Genomic DNA, 17,995 nt, shown 5'->3' with positions numbered 1-17,995 from the left:
AAAAACTATTCTTTTTTTTTTTATTAACTTAAGTATTTCTTATATACATTTCGAGTGTTATTCCCTTTCCCGGTTTCCGGGCAAACATCCCCCTCCCCCCTCCCCTTCCTTATGGGTGTTCCCCTCCCAACCCTTCCCCCATTGCCGCCCTCCCCCCATAGTCTAGTTCACTGGGGGTTCAGTCTTAGCACGACCCAGGGCTTCCCTTTCCACTGGTGCTCTTACTAGGATATTCATTGCTACCTATGGGGTCAGAGTCCAGGGTCAGTCCATGTATAGTCTTTAGGTAGTGGCTTAGTCCCTGGAAGCTCTGGTTGCTTGGCATTGTTGTACTTTTGGGGTCTCGAGCCCCTTCAAGCTCTTCCAGTTCTTTCTCTGATTCCTTCAACGGGGGTTCTATTCTCAGTTCAGTGGTTTGCTGCTGGTATTCGCCTCTGTATTTGCTGTATTCTGGCTGTGTCTCTCAGGAGCGATCTACATCCGGCTCCTGTCGGTCTGCACTTCTTTGCTTCATCCATCTTGTCTAATAGGGTGGCTGTATATGTATGGGCCAAATGTGGGGCAGGCTCTGAATGTGTGTTCCTTCAGTCTCTGTTTTAATCTTTGCCTCTCCCTTCCCTGCCAAGGGTATTCTTTTTCCTCATTTAAAGAAGGAGTGAAGCATTCACATTTTGATCATCCGTCTTGAGTTTCGTTTGTTCTAGGTATCTAGGGTAATTCAAGCATTTGGGCTAATAGCCACTTATCAATGAGTGCATACCATGTATGTCTTTCTGTGATTGGGTTAGCTCACTCAGGATGATATTTTCCAGTTCCAACCATTTGCCTATGAATTTCATAAACTCATTGTTTTTGATAGCTGAGTAATATTCCATTGTGTAGATGTACCACATTTTCTGTATCCATTCCTCTGTTGAAGGGCATCTGGGTTCTTTCCATTTTCTGGCTATTATAAATAAGGCAGCGATGAACATAGTGGAGCACGTGTCTCTTTTATATGTTGAGGCATCTTTTGGGTATATGCCCAAAAGAGGTATAGCTGGATCCTCAGGCAGTTCAATGTCCAATTTTCTGAGGAACCTCCAGACTGATTTCCAGAATGGTTTTACCAGTCTGCAATCCCACCAACAATGGAGGAGTGTTCCTCTTTCTCCACATCCTCGCCAGCATCTGCTGTCACCTGAGTTTTTGATCTTAGCCAATCGCACTGGTGTGAGGTGAAATCTCAGGGTTGTTTTGATTTGCATTTCCCTTATGACTAAAGATGTTGAACATTTCTTTAGGTGTTTCTCAGCCATTCGGCATTCCTCAGCTGTGAATTCTTTGTTTAGCTTTGAACCCCATTTTTTAATAGGGTTATTTGTTTCCCTGCGGTCTAACTTCTTGAGTTCTTTGTATATTTTGGATATAAGGCCTCTATCTGTTGTAGGATTGGTAAAGATCTTTTCCCAATCTATTGGTTGCCGTTTTGTCCTAACCACAGTGTCCTTTGCCTTACAGAAGCTTTGCAGTTTTATGAGATCCCATTTGTCGATTCTTGATCTTAGAGCATAAGCCATTGGTGTTTTGTTCAGGAAATTTTTTCCAGTGCCCATGTGTTCCAGATGCTTCCCTAGTTTTTCTTCTATTAGTTTGAGTGTGTCTGGTTTGATGTGGAGGTCCTTGATCCACTTGGACTTAAGCTTTGTACAGGGTGATAAGGCTGGATCGATCTGCATTCTTCTACATGTTGCCCTCCAGTTGAACCAGCACCATTTGCTGAAAATGCTATCTTTTTTCCATTGGATGGTTTTGGCTCCTTTGTCAAAAATCAAGTGACCATAGGTGTGTGGGTTCATTTCTGGGTCTTCAATTCTATTCCATTGGTCTATCTGTCTGTCTCTGTACCAATACCATGCAGTTTTTATCACTATTGCTCTGTAATACTGCTTGAGTTCAGGGATAGTGATTCCCCCTGAAGTCCTTTTATTGTTGAGGATAGCTTTAGCTATCCTGGGTTTTTTGTTATTCCAGATGAATTTGCAAATTGTTCTGTCTAACTCTTTGAAGAATTGGATTGGTATTTTGATGGGGATTGCTTTGAATCTGTAGATTGCTTTTGGTAAAATGGCCATTTTTACTATATTAATCCTGCCAATCCATGAGCATGGGAGATCTTTCCATCTTCTGAGGTCTTCTTCAATTTCTTTCATCAGTGTCTTGAAGTTCTTATTGTACAGATCTTTTACTTGCTTGGTTAAAGTCACACCGAGGTACTTTATATTATTTGGGTCTATTATGAAGGGTGTCGTTTCCCTAATTTCTTTCTCGGCTTGTTTCTCTTTTGTATAGAGGAAGGCAACTGATTTATTTGAGTTAATTTTATACCCAGCCACTTTGCTGAAGTTGTTTATCAGCTTTAGTAGTTCTCTGGTGGAACTTTTGGGATCAGTTAAATATACTATCATGTCATCTGCAAATAGTGATATTTTGACCTCTTCTTTTTTGATCTGTATCCCCTTTATCTCCTTTTGTTGTCTGATTGCTCTGGCTAGAACTTCAAGAACTATATTGAATAAGTAGGGAGAGAGTGGGCAGCCTTGTCTAGTCCCTGATTTTAGTGGGATTGCTTCAAGTTTCTCTCCATTTAGTTTAATGTTAGCAACTGGTTTGCTGTATATGGCTTTTACTATGTTTAGGTATGGGCCTTGAATTCCTATTCTTTCCAGGACTTTTATCATGAAGGGGTGTTGAATTTTGTCAAATGCTTTCTCAGCGTCTAAGGAAATGATCATGTGGTTTTGTTCTTTCAGTTTGTTTATATAATGGATCACGTTGATGGTTTTCCGTATATTAAACCATCCCTGCATGCCTGGGATGAAGCCTACTTGGTCATGGTAGATGATTGTTTTGATGTGCTCTTGGATTCGGTTTGCCAGAATTTTATTGAGTATTTTTGCGTCGATATTCATAAGGGAAATTGGTTTGAAGTTCTCTTTCTTTGTTGTGTCTTTGTGTGGTTTAGGTATAAGAGTAATTGTGGCTTCGTAGAAGGAATTCGGTAGTGCTCCATCTGTTTCAATTTTGTGGAATAGTTTGGATAATATTGGTATGAGGTCTTCTATGAAGGTTTGATAGAATTCTGCACTAAACCCGTCTGGACCTGGGCTCTTTTTGGTTGGGAGACCTTTAATGACTGCTTCTATTTCCTTAGGAGTTATGGGGTTGTTTAACTGGTTTATCTGTTCCTGATTTAACTTCGATACCTGGTATCTGTCTAGGAAATTGTCCATTTCCTGAAGATTTTCAAATTTTGTTGAATATAGGTTTTTATAGTAAGATCTGATGATTTTTTGAATTTCCTCTGAATCTGTAGTTATGTCTCCCTTTTCATTTCTGATTTTGTTAATTTGGACGCACTCTCTGTGTCCTCTCGTTAGTCTGGCTAAGGGTTTATCTATCTTGTTGATTTTCTCAAAGAACCAACTTTTGGTTCTGTTGATTCTTTCTATGGTCCTTTTTGTTTCTACTTGGTTGATTTCAGCTCTGAGTTTGATTAATTCCTGCCTTCTACTCCTCCTGGGTGTATTTGCTTCTTTTTGTTCTAGAGCTTTTAGGTGTGCTGTCAAGCTGCTGACATATGCTCTTTCCTGTTTCTTTCTGCAGGCACTCAGCGCTATGAGTTTTCCTCTTAGCACAGCTTTCATTGTGTCCCATAAGTTTGAGTATGTTGTATCTTCATTTTCATTAAATTCTAAAAAGTTTTTAATTTCTTTCTTTATTTCTTCCTTGACCAGGTTATCATTGAGTAGAGCATTGTTCAATTTCCACGTATATGTGGGCATTCTTCCCTTATTGTTATTGAAGACCAGTTTTAGGCCGTGGTGGTCTGATAGCACGCATGGGATTATTTCTATCTTTCTGTACCTGTTGAGGCCCGTTTTTTGACCAATTATATGGTCAATTTTGGAGAAAGTACCATGAGGAGCTGAGAAGAAGGTATATCCTTTTGCTTTAGGATAGAATGTTCTATAAATATCCGTTAAGTCCATTTGGCTCATGACTTCTCTTAGTCTGTCGACATCACTGTTTAATTTCTGTTTCCATGATCTGTCCATTGATGAGAGTGGGGTGTTGAAATCTCCCACTATTATTGTGTGAGGTGCAATGTGTGTTTTGAGCTTTAGTAAGGTTTCTTTTACGTATGTAGGTGCCCTTGTATTTGGGGCATAGATATTTAGGATTGAGAGTTCATCTTGGTGGATTTTTCCTTTGATGAATATGAAGTGTCCTTCCTTATCTTTTTTGATGACTTTTAGTTGGAAATTGATTTTATTTGATATTAGAATGGCTACTCCAGCTTGCTTCTTCTGACCATTTGCTTGGAAAGTTGTTTTCCACCCTTTCACTCTGAGGTAGTGTCTGTCTTTGTCTCTGAGGTGTGTTTCGTGTAGGCAGCAGAATGCAGGGTCCTCATTGCGTATCCAGTTTGTTAATCTATGTCTTTTTATTGGGGAGTTGAGGCCATTGATATTGAGAGATATTAAGCAATAGTGATTATTGTTTCCCTTTATATTCATATTTGGATGTGAGGTTATGTTTGTGTGCTTTCATTCTCTTTGTTTTGTTGCCAAGACGATTAGTTTCTTGCTTCTTCTAGGGTATAGCTTGCCTCCTTATGTTGGGCTTTACCATTTATTATCCTTTGTAGTGCTGGATTTGTAGAAAGATATTGTGTAAATTTGGTTTTGTCATGGAATATCTTGGTTTCTCCATCAATGTTAATTGAGAGTTTTGCTGGATACAGTAACCTGGGCTGGCATTTGTGTTCTCTTAGGGTCTGTATGACATCAGTCCAGGATCTTCTGGCCTTCATAGTTTCTGGCGAGAAGTCTGGTGTGATTCTGATAGGTCTGCCTTTATATGTTACTTGACCTTTTTCCCTTACTGCTTTTAATATTCTTTCTTTATTTTGTGCATTTGGTGTTTTGACAATTATGTGACGGGAGGTGTTTCTTTTCTGGTCCAATCTATTTGGAGTTCTGTAGGCTTCTTGTATGTCTATGGGTATCTCTTTTTTTAGGTTAGGGAAGTTTTCTTCTATGATTTTGTTGAAGATATTTACTGGTCCTTTGAGCTGGGAGTCTTCACTCTCTTCTATACCTATTATCCTTAGGTTTGATCTTCTCATTGAGTCCTGGATTTCCTGTATGTTTTGGACCAGTAGCTTTTTCCGCTTTACATTATCTTTGACAGTTGAGTCAATGATTTCTATGGAATCTTCTGCTCCTGAGATTCTCTCTTCCATCTCTTGTATTCTGTTGGTGAAGCTTGTATCTACAGCTCCTTGTCTCTTCTTTTGGTTTTCTATATCCAGGGTTGTTTCCATGTGTTCTTTCTTGATTGCTTCTATTTCCATTTTTAATTCCTTCAACTGTTTGATTGTGTTTTCCTGGAATTCTCTCAGGGATTTTCGCGATTCCTCTCTGTAGGCTTCTACTTGTTTATTAATGTTTTCCTGTGTTTCCCTAAGTGTGTTCAAGTCTTTCTTGAAGTCCTCCAGCATCATGATCAAATATGATTTTAAAACTAGATCTTGCTTTTCTGGTGTGTTTGGATATTCCATGTTTGTTTTGGTGGGAGAATTGGGCTCCGATGGTGCCATGTAGTCTTGGTTTCTGTTGCTTGGGTTCCTGCGCTTGCCTCTCGCCATCAGATTATCTCTAGTGTTACTTTGTTCTGCTATTTCTGACAGTGGCTAGACTGTCCTATAAGCCTGTGTGTCAGGAGTGCTGTAGACCTGTTCTCCTCTCTCTCAGTCAGTTATGGGGACAGTGTGTTCCGCTTTCAGGCGTGTAGTTTTTCCTCTCTACAGGTCTTCAGCTGTTCCTGTGGGCCTGTGTCTTGAGTTCACCAGGCACCTTTCTTGCAGCAGAAAATTTGGTCTTACCTGTGGTCCCGAGGCTCAGGTTCGCTCGTGGGGTGCTGCCCAGGGGCTCTCTGCAGCGGCAGCAACCAGGAAGACCTGTGCCGCCCCTTCCGGGAGCTTCAGTGCACCAGGGTTCCAGATGGCCTTTGGCTTTTTCCTCTGGTGTCCGAGATGTGTGTGCAGAGAGCAGTCTCTTCTGGTTTCCCAGGCTTGTCTGCCTCTCTGAAGGTTTAGCTCTCCCTCCCACGGGATTTGGGTGCAGAGAACTGTTTATCAGGTCTGTTTCTTTCAGGTTCCGGCTGTGTCTCAGGCTGGTGTCCTGCCGCTCCTGGGCCCTCCCCCATGGGAGCCCAGAGGCCTTATACAGTTTCCTCTTGGGCCAGGGATGTGGGCAGGGGTGAGCAGTGTTGGTGGTCTCTTCCGCTCTGCAGCCTCAGGAGTGCCCACCTGACCAGGCGGTTGGGTCTCTCTCTCACCGGGTCTGGGAGCAGAGAGCTGCTGCTTAAAAAGTATTCTTAAAAGACTCACAGATCTAACCACTTATCTAAAAATCAGTCATATCTACTTTAAATCCTCAGAATGAGTATCTACTCAAGAGCAATTCTTAATAAATCTCATCAGGAAGCTGAGGGCCAAAATGTGTATAAGAAATCAATTGTTAGTGCCAGAGATGTTGGCCAGTGAGTGATTTGAGGCCCCTTAGAATTTTCCCATAATTCTTAGATTATGAGGAATATGCTGGAAGTGAACAGAGCAGAACTCCATAACAGCATAACAGCATCAAGTCCTCAGGACACACAGCTCTCAGGACACATAGTCCTTGGAGCTGTCACACTGAGGTCGCACCCACGGGACTGTGGTAATCGGGGGGGGGGGTTCATACTAGATCCTATCTCCATTTTAAACTTGATACTTAAATGGTTTATTTTATTTACATCAAAAATGCATGAAGCTTGGGATTTGCTTCTCAATAACTTAAGAGGTTTCTTAGTTGTTTGTAGTTCTCTGTGGTGATGTGAATGTTAGGAAAATCCCAGAAGCCACTGAGTACTAACAGAGTATTAATTATTCTTCTGCTCTTAGCAAGAGGGCAAGAAAGGAATATGTTCAGTGAATTTCTCTATTGTTCTACAGTTTTCATGGCACACATTCCTTTGTCATATTAATTTCAAGTATTTTCTTGTTGTTTAGTTTTGATTTAGTTTATTGAGAGTAGTATTGTCCACTTGCTTTCTGTGTTTGTCTTTTGTATATAAAAAGGATACTGATTCCTGTGCTTTAACTTTGTGTTTTTCAACTTTTATTAATATTTATCAGCTCTAGGAGTTTTTTTAAGATTTAGTTTTTAATGTATAGAATCTTAAAACCTGAAAATAAACATATATTGATTTCTTCCCTTCTCATTTGTATTTGCTTCATTACCTTGACTTGTTTAATTGCTTGACCTAACACTGTAAGAAGTATATTGAGAAGTGAGAAGAGAGAACATCCTTGTCTTGGTCTTGATTCCAACACAAGTACTTTGAATTATTCTCTCTCTCTTTTGGATGACTTTTGCTGTATATTGCCTTTATCAAGTTGAGATAAATCCCTTGTATCCCTATTCTCTGCAAGACTTTCCTCAGAAATGGAGGCTGTATTTTATCAAAGGTCTTTTATGTATGCAATAGGGTGGTACTTGTACTTATGTGGTAGATTATGTTAATTCTCATGTATTGACGCTTTCCTCCATCTCTGGGATGAAGTGGCCTTAAGCCTAATGGGAAATCTGTTTGTGTTACTGCATTTGGTTTACACGTATTTTATTAATGCCTTGTGCACCTATGGTCATCAGAGATGTTGGTGTATGACTTTCCTTTCCAGTTGTTTGGTTTCAGCATCAAGTTTAGACTCCTAGTAAATGTTTTCTAACTGTTTTGGGAATATCTTACCTTTTCAACTTTGAGAATGTGGTGGCCGCCATTTTCATACTTTTCTTCCCCTACCTTTATGTTGACTCAAATAGGATTCAGGAAGTAATATTGACCTATTGTCAATACAGATTACAATACTGTGCACACTCAGAAGATATACTTCTTGGTTCTAAACCATGTACGATCTTGGTTCCATTACTATAGGCGGAAATATTTTCAGAACGAAATCTGCTTCCTAAAATCATAGTTTAGGGCTCACCTGCTTTGTTTTGCAACATAACCCTGTTTTTGTTTTTGTTTGTTTGTTTTGTTTTGTTTTTTGAAAAAGTGCTTTTATTTGTTGTAGCACAAAACTGTTATTTAGCCTTTTAATTTAAAATTAATAATTTGTAATTACATCCTTGATTTATATGAAAACAAGTCACTATACCATTTATTTCACTTCTTAGTGTGTTTTTATTGAATTTCACCAGGTATATTAATGAACATAAGAGGAAGGACCATGGAAAGGAGTTTATCTCTTACATATTCACAGAAGATTATGCTAAGCAGGAATACTGCGTATAAGACCTAAATTTCATTGGAAGAACCTGACTGAGGAAGTGAAAAGGAAAGGATGGGAAATAGGAAAACATTTGAAAATAAGGCTGTTGACAGGCTGGAGGGGAAGGAGGAGATTGAAAATTTAAATTGTGCTACCTGAAACAATGCGTTTTCATGGATACAAATATGTCTTTGCCTATTTAAAAAAGTACTAGTTAATATGAGGTAGGATTTATCCATGTCAGTTATGGTACAATATGCTTTAGGAATTTAATTCCTGGGGACTTAAATTGAAAGTTAGTGGTATGGTTATTTAAAAACTCATTAAAAACTATTTAAAAAGAGATAATTTCTCACTGTGTGTACTTTTCTCCATTTCCATTGTTTATATAAATACTTATTACTTCTTACCACCTTGTAAATGATGTTTAGTTACTTATAATAGTTTTTCTTTATGTGAGCATAGTTATAAACACACATGATACTATAAAATAATACAAAGAATAGTGTACTCTATCTTACTTATCTGTTTGTAAATACTCATTTGTGTGTGTGTGTGAATGTGTGTGTGTGTGTGTTTGTACTTTTAATGTGAGTGAGGCATGTGCCTTGAGAGTGTGGTGGTTGCCATGGCAACAGAAGCAAGCAGGTCTTTGTTACCTAAGGATGATGTCATTGTTGGATTCAGAGGCTAGCTGTAAACCACTTCTGATGATAACATACCTCCTCTTTTCTTATCATAGAGAGAAGAAAAAAGGGAAAAAGGGGAAGCCGATGCTAAAAGGGAAATAGGGGCTTTAGACCTCTTAAACTGCTTCCTGCATTATCAGTTTTGGGATGTAGCTGACTTTCAACATCCGGGCCCACTTGATAGTTGTGTAAAAGGAACTGTTTGACTTTTTGGTTAGAAAATTTTGAATTTGTCTTTGAAGGAATATGGAAACAAGATTAATGAGGCAGGGAGGAAATAGTATCTCCAGGAAAATGGGAAGAAGAGGCATTAAGAAGGGCAGTATCCTATTTCTATGTAGGGTTTTGAAAAACCCAGGAATTGGAGGCCTCATGCTGTTCCCTGCATTTCTGGATGTCTGATTGCAGCTGATGGAATGTATTTCTTACTGCCCCAGATATGTTGACATAGAAACAGCATTCTTCCTGGAGAAACAGACAAGGATCACCTTCTTTAGCTGTCAGGACATCTAGTCCCTGTCTATTCTGAAGCACAACTGCTGCCAAAGAATCGATCTTTTTCTGGATGATGAGCATGGTTTCATACATTCCTTGGAAACCGTTGTCAAGCTCGGATAAGAACTTCTTGTATAGGGTTAGGGAAGTCGTCGGCCCTGCAGTTCCAGTGCCAGCACCTGTAGCTACTCCTGCAGCAACCAGGAATGGCACAACCTGCAGTGCCCTCTTATGCTGGACAGGTATATGTCAAAAACTGGAATTGGTAGAGATTCTTTGCCATGTATTACTCCTAGTTCAGGGAAGGAACACCAGTGTGTAAACTCTTCCTGACCAGCTGGCAGGTAGGTGATGATATATACCAGTGCCACACAGAATTGACGTGTTTTGAGCTGCAGGGCCCTGCGGCAGAGATAGGGTATCAAGGATTGTGGTGCTATTGCAGTCTAGGGAACTGAGTTTTCCTACAGAACATGTCCTGGATGTCCTAAAACTGTCACACCAATAAGAGGTATATAAAAAAGTATGGGGCGATGGCAGCATCGGAGTCAGGGCAGTTGATAAAAGCTGAGGTAAGGTTATTGGGCAGTATCACTAGAGAGGCTGTAATTGGCAATTGTGAATTAGTTTCATGGGGGGTACTGCGTAGCTAGCAGTCTTTAAAGTGACCAGGTTGGGTGCCATAAGGAGTTCGTACACCAAGGTCAGGGTCTGAATCAAAAGGCTAAATGACAAGTTAGTACCATTTGTGGGGGGGGGATGTCAAGGACGTAAGGACTTTGGAGGACTGTTTGATTATTTCTCCTATTTTTCCGATACCTAGAATTTGGGAAATTGGACAAAATTTCTCTGGATGTGGATAGTACTCTGGATGTGGAGGCCCTGCTTGGTTTTTAAATTAGAGCTTACCAACAACTCCTGTTTTCTACCTGGGATTCCATGGGTCTTGTATATAGAAGAACAGGGTCTTGCATTGCTGACAGAAGTGATTGGTCCTTGATCCTAACATATGTATCTGGAACGACCAATATGGGCAGCCCCCATATTTGTCTGGCCATTTTTTGCAATCATCTGGTCAAAGAGAAAACAGACAAAGAGAACATAATATGTAGAAGGAATGACAGATATAGGGATGACAGCAATTTGGATTTGCTCCCAGCATAGAGTGGTTTTCTGATCCTATTGGGAAAGTCTGTTTGTTATCAGTGGTGATTCCTTGAACCTCAAATCTCTAAATGTAAGTGATAGCATGGATGGAAACAATCAGATGAGAAGCCCAGGTCTAAACCAGTGGAGTGGAGCACAGATGCTAGAGTGTTGTCTAATTCTTCTGGGATTGGGCACAAGGTGGGTGGTCTCAACATCTTGTGGAGCTTAAGAGAGCAGGGTCCATGAAGGGCCCTACCATTTAGGAGAGACAGCTAAGAGCTGCTGATCTGAAGGGGACAGAAGAACTTGGTCTCAAATGTTGATAGGTAGTGGACAGTAGACAGCGTGTGGCCTTAGTCAGTGGTGGTCAGTAAAGTTCCATAGGAGAGAAAGGGAGAGACAAAGTAATGGGGCAAGAAAGTGGTCTAGGAGGGGAGTGCATTTAGTTGAAAGACCAGGAGTTATTACTGACATCCATACATGAGTTTGAAAGGTGAGACAAAGAGAAGTCACTTGGGGAGAGCTTGTACATAAAATGAGCCAGAGGTAGGAGTTTTGCCCAATCAAAGTTCCTGTGACAGTTTGACAAGAGTGGCTTGTAGGGAGCAGTTATTTCTTTCTACCTCACCTGAAGATTGAGGGTGGTATAGAATATGAAAATGCCAGGTGATGTCTAGGGCCTTAGACAGAATTTTAGAAATTTGGGAAGTAAATTAGGGACCATTGTCTCACTGAAGTGAGACTGAGACACCAAATTGGGATGATCTCTTGGAAGAGGAGCTCAGAAACTGTCTGAACCCTTTTGTTAGTTGTGGGATAAGCCTCCACCCACCCTGAGAATGTGTCAATCAAAACTAGGAGGTAACTGGCTCATTTGGCATGTGGGTAAAGACAAGTTGCCAGTCAGTTCCAGGAAGGGAACCTCTGGCCTGATGGGTAGAAAAAGGGGTGCTACAATACCAGAGGTTGAAGTCTGACACTTGACAGACTTTGGAAGAGGCAGTGATGGATTTAAGAAACTTAAGTCCTTAGGAGTAGGCTTCTGGTGGGTTTTAACAAAATAAGACAATGCCTTGCTGTTAGGATGAAAGTTGTGGCCAAGATGGGACAGAATTTCATGAGTGTTAGGAAGTGAGAGTGGGAATGTGGGTTGCAGTGTAAGAATGTCCTGGGGAGGGTAAAACATGTGTAGGCCCCTAAGAGCTGCAGCTCTGGCTGCCTCTTCAGCTCCGTTGTTTCCCTTGGAGACAATAGAGTCATTCGTCAGGTGGGATCTGCAGTGGACAAACCCAATAGCTGTGTGGAGATGGGAGGCCTTTAGCATGGCCATAATTTTGTTTGCATTAGTTACTGATCCTCCTTTAGTCATAAGTACCCCATGCTCCTTCCAGTTAGGGGCATGGGTCAGGATGATATGGAAAGCATGTTTAGAATCTGTGTAGATGTTGAGGGATTGTCCCTGTGCCAGTTGAAAGGCATGGATAAGGACTACTACTTCAGCCTGTTGATTGGTGGTATGAGCAGGAAGGGCCTGTGCCTCAGTGTCTGACACTATGGGGCAGCTGGCTCTTATGGCTCCTTCATGTAGAAAGGAGCTTCCATCTGTATACCAGGTATAGATGGTCTGAGGCAAATTGCCCTCCTGTATGTGTGAAGGGTGAGGTAATAATTCCTCTAAGGTTTTAGTGCAGGGGTGAGATAAGGAGTGGTTAGTATTTGGTGGAAAAAGAAGATTGGAAAGGCAGGTGTGATTGAAAGGGTAGTGTGGAGTCTTCTATTAGAGCTACCTGAAGAGAAAGAACCTTGGAGGGAGGTAGATTCTGTAAACCTTTGAAAGGTAGGAGCTGTGACATGTTATAAAAGGAGAAGACAATTATAGGCAACCCAAATGTTAGTTTTTCTTATTCTTGAATAAGGGGTTCAGCAGCTGCTAAGGTACAAACACAAGGTGCCATCCCTGCATGGTTAGATCTAGTTTTTTTGACAGGTATGCTACAGGTACAAAGGAGGGCCCCAGTTGGTGACCTACATTTCCAAATGTTGGTATCAGGAACTGCTTTTACCTCCAGCAATGATGTCATCTGGTCACCTGAGCATCTGTTGTCAAGGCAACTGTCATCTATTTCCAGCATATATTTCATGTTACGGTTACACCACATTTCATGTTACAGTTACACCACATTTCACATAAAAGGCAGATCCTTTCTGCCCTCTTCAACTTCTCTCTCCTCTCTTCCCTTCTTTTCCTCTCTTTCTCTCCTACCTCTCTTCACCCCTTGGCCTTTGTCTCTACCATTCCAATAAACCTCTCCACGTGGAGCCTGTTGGCCTGGTGTGGTTTGTCCAGACGTGAGCCATAGAGCCTCGCTGTAAAAGACAATGTAAAAGGTGGTATGTGTATGGCTACTTAAAAAGAGAACCAAAAGCCATCAGTGGCTGAACAAAGAGGAAATTGAAAGGAAATGGATTCATGGGAGTTTAATCAACCTGATAACATTTTACATTTTATGCCCAGGTTTGGTGCCATAGGAGAACAGCCTATAGTATAGTTGGTGACCTCCAAAGGAGCTGGGAGTTGGGTTGAATCTTGTGAAAAGATCAAATACAGAGAACTCATTCTGAACCGTACAGATCCCATAGGATGCTTTATGCTAAGAAATATAATGTCAGTGCTGGAATATTGTTATTGGTTAAACTTAGGCTTTAATACCAAAGTACGCATTTTGGTTCAAACTGAATTTGAACACCTGCAGCGTGAAATACCAAAGAGGGCACCATCCCATATTACCCCATATACCAGCAGGTCACATGGCACCAATGGGTCATTTGGCCCTGGTGGGCTGTTCTCATCTTGAGAGACTTTCTGGTCTGTAGCTCCTGAAATCTCTTCACCCAATTTGCTAAGTTACCTTAGAAAGTCACTACCATGACAATCCTCAGACTTGAGCATCCAAATTTATCGGCTGGCTGGGGGGTGGGGTGGGTGGGAGTGGGGCTGTACCTATCTCTGGAAATCAGTTGAGAAGCTGTGTAATGGCAAACACCACACAAACTTAGTTTAGAATCAACAGGTAATTCAATCACTGGGTACAACTACTAACATCCTTATTAGTAAGCCATAGTAAATGAAATCCTTCAGTGGCTGATCCTGAGTGATCAGAAATCTAAGTGGGAGGCTCCAGTTCATTATATCACCTACCCCAAGTTCTCCCACAATCTAACAATCCCAAGTCCCTTTTCTCATCCTCTCTTTCTCCCTCCAACCTGGAAGTCTAACCTGGAAGTATATGTCCAGTGATTGGTGCCCTGAAACCTTTATTCATTAAGGAAAAGACCTTGCCACAAACAGCCAGCATATCAAAAATTAATCCTTATGAAATAAGTATGGTCATGGTTGATGTAGATACAACAGGTCACATGGTAAGGTGGAAAGAGAAAAGAAGATAAGTCTTGGATGCTTCTGATCAAGATAGCCTTGACTACTCAGTGGTAGTAGCAATAGAGCCTGCATAGGACAAGGGGTGAGAACCTACACATGACCTTTTTCTCTGACTTTCACATGTGTTTCCATACAAAAGGGTGTGCATTCACACATAAATATATACACATCACACAGACACACACACACACACACACACACACACACACACACACACACACATACACATACCCAGCCCACACACAGTTATGAAGACACATGTGCAAAAGAGACACCTATACCGTGGGTATATACCAGCCACAATTGTATATGTGTATATATGTAGGCATGTGTGTACATATGAATACTTGAATATTGTAAAATGTTTTTGAGTAATTTAGTAAATATGTAACTTATTTACATGTGTATAGAGATGTCTGTCTGACACACAGTTAGATACACATAATAAATGCATAGGTTCTTTGTATATTTAGTTTTGTCATGGAGTATATTGGTTTCTCCATCTTTGTTAATTGACAGTTTTGCTGGATAGAGTAGCCTGGATTTGTGTTCTCTTAGGGTCTGTATGACATCTGCCAAGGATCTTCTGGCTTTAATAGTCTCTGGTGAGAAGTCTGGTGTAATTCTGATAGGTCTGCCTTTGTATGTTACTTGATATTTTCCCTTACTGCTTTTAATATTCTTTCTTTGTTTTGTGCATTTGGTGTTTTGACTATTATGTGATGGGACAGATTTCCTTTCTGGTCAATCTTATTTGGAGTTCTGTAAACTTCTTGTATGTTTATGGGCATGTCTTTCTTTTCTTTAGGGAAGTTTCCTTCTACAATTTTGTTGAAGATATTTACTGGACATTTATGTTGGAAATATTAGCTCTCTTCTATACCTACTATCCTTAGGGTTGATCTTTCCATTGTGTCTTGGATTTCCTCAATATTTTGGGTTAGGAGCTTTTTGCATTTTACATTATCTTTGATGGTTGTGTCAGTGTTTTCTGTTATCTTCTGCCGATGAGATTCTCTCCTCTATCTCTTGATTTCTGATTGAAAATACTTGTGTTTCTGACACCTGATCTTCTTCCTTCGTTTTCCATCTCCAGGGTTGTCACCCTTTGTGCTTTCTTTATTGTCTCTATTTCCATTTTTAATTACTGGATGACTTTGTTCAATTCCTTTACCTGTTAGTTTGTGCTTTCCTGTAGTTCTTCAGGAGATTTCTGTGTTTCCTTTTTAAGGGCTTCTATTCCTTACCTGTGCTGTGCTGTATTTCTTTAAGATAGGTGTTTATGTCCTACAAAGAATAATAGACCGAAAACTCAAACACAAGGAGAAAAACTAACCCTAGAAAAAGCACAAAAGTAATCTTCTTGCAACAAAACCAAAGGAAGAGAAATACACAAATATAATTCCACCTCTAACAACAAAAAATAACAGGAAACAACAATCCTAATCTTTAATATCTCTTAATATCAATGGACTCACTTCTCTAATAAAAACACATAGACAAACAGAGTGGATACTTAAAGAGGACTAAGTATTTGCTGCAAACAGGAAACCTGCATAAGTGACAATGACAGACATTACCTCAGAGTAAATTGCTGGAAAATAATTTCCCAAGCAAATGGTCCAAACAAAAAAGCTGGAGTAGCCATTCTCATATCTAATAAAATCAACTTTCAACTAAAAGTTTTTAGAAAAGATAAGGAAGGACACTTCATATTCATCGAAGGAAAAGTCCAACAAGATGAACTCTCAGTCCTGAATATCTATGCTCCAAATGCCAGGGCACTTGCATTCATAAAAGAAACCTTACTAAAGCTCAAAGCACATATTGCATGTCAAACAATAGCAGTGGGAGATTTCAACACCCCACTTTCATCAATGGACAGCTCATAGAAACAGAAATTAAACAGAGACATAGAGAAACTAACGTAAGTTATGAGCCAAACAGACTTAACAGATATTAATAGAACATTTCATCCTAAAACAAAAGAATATACCTTCTTCTTACAACCTCATGGTACCTTCTCCAGGACTGACAGACCTCAACAAATATAAGATTGAAATAATTGCATGCATCCTATCAGATTACCATGGACTAAGGCTTGTTTTCAAGAACAACAATAGTGACAGAAAGCTTACATATACATGGAAGCTGAATAACACTCTACTCAATGATAATTGGTCATGGAAGAAATAAAGAAATAAATTAAAGACTTTTTAGGATTTAATGAAAATAAAGGTACAACGTACCCAAACTTATGGAACAGAATGAAAACAGTGCTAAGAGGAAAACTCACAGCTCAAAAAGAAATTGGAGAGAGCATACATTAGCACCTTGACAGAACACCTAAAACCTCTAGAACTAAAAGAAGCAAATGCACCCAAGAAGAGCAGAAGGCAGGAAATTGTATTAAACTCAGGGCTGAAATCAACCAAGTAGAAACAAAAAAAAGGAATATACAAAGAATCAACAAAAGTGGGATCTGGTTTTTTGAGAAAATCAACAAGATAGATAATAAACCCTTAGCCTGGCTAACCAGAGGGCACAGAGTATCCAAATTAACAAATCAGAAATGAAAAGTAAGACATAACCAGAGAATCTGAGGAAATTCAGAAAATGATAAGATCCTACTACAAAAGCTTATATTCAACAATACTGGAAAATCTGTATTGAATGGATAATTTTCTAGACAGATACCAGGTACAAAAGTTAAGTCAGGATCACACAAAGCATCTAAACAGTCCCATAACTACTAAGGAAATAGAAGCAGTTATTAAAAGTCTCCCCATCAAATAAAGCCCAGGACCAGGTCTGTTTAGTGCAGAATTCTATCAGACCTTCATAGAAGATATCATACCAATATGGTGCAAACTATTCCACAAAATAGAAAAAGAAGGAACACTACCCATTTCCTTCTATGAAACCATAATTATGCTTGTTGCTGTTAAATATTGGCTGCGCCCGTCCAGAAAGAGCACACGAAACCAATACCAACACGGTTTCTTGTGGTGAGATTTAATAATTCCCTTATTGAATACAAGGGGAAGGTGCCAGAGAAAGAACAGAAAAGAGAGTGAGGGTGGAGGGAGTCTGCTTTTATTTGTACTGTGAGGTAAAGATGCCCAGGTGGAGGTGAGACTTGAGCCAAAACGACTTGTGGGACTGTACGGTGTTAATGCTAAAGGCAACACTTGATACCAACAATGCTTATACCTAAACCACACAAAAAAACAAGAAAGAAAGAGAAGTTCAGAGCAATTTCCCTTATGAATATCAAAGCAAAAATACTCAATAAAATTCTTACAAACCAAATCCAAGCAACCATCAAAATGATAATCCATCATGGTTAAGTAGATTTCATCCCAAAGATGCAGAGATGGTTCAATATATGGAAATCCATCAATGTAATTCACTAGAGGGGCAGGCAGTGAAAGGTACCCTGATTCCTGCTGGAGATAGGTTGAATCCCCAGGACACTTAAAGGGGACTGCTGGTGCCTTCCCAATTTCCCAGGATAACAGGTCCCCCCAAAGACCCCTTTCAGAGGTTTGAGACAGACTAGTCATGTAGGGCAATGCTGCAAGCCCCTTCAGCACAGGTCATGTAGGCTCAAGACAGATCAGAGGTGGAAGCAGGACCACACCTACAAATAAGTATATGAGGAGGTCTTCCCAAGCTCTCAGGACAAACCAATAGGAAGTACCTTCTGTCAGACACTGACCCATTCACAAAACTATTTAAGTACAATGAAGGCGTTCAGAAATTATTCCATTGTCTATGAGCTTCTGTTATAAGAGCTGTTACTCTGCCACTTGGAGATGAGATCTGCTCTCTGGAAATCATCACTGCCAGAATCTC

The sequence above is a fragment of the Rattus norvegicus genome, chromosome 4 (genome assembly GCF_036323735.1).
Source record: "Rattus norvegicus strain BN/NHsdMcwi chromosome 4, GRCr8, whole genome shotgun sequence".
In the NCBI taxonomy this organism is placed as follows: domain Eukaryota; kingdom Metazoa; phylum Chordata; class Mammalia; order Rodentia; family Muridae; genus Rattus; species Rattus norvegicus.
This window is presented reverse-complemented; position numbering follows the sequence as displayed.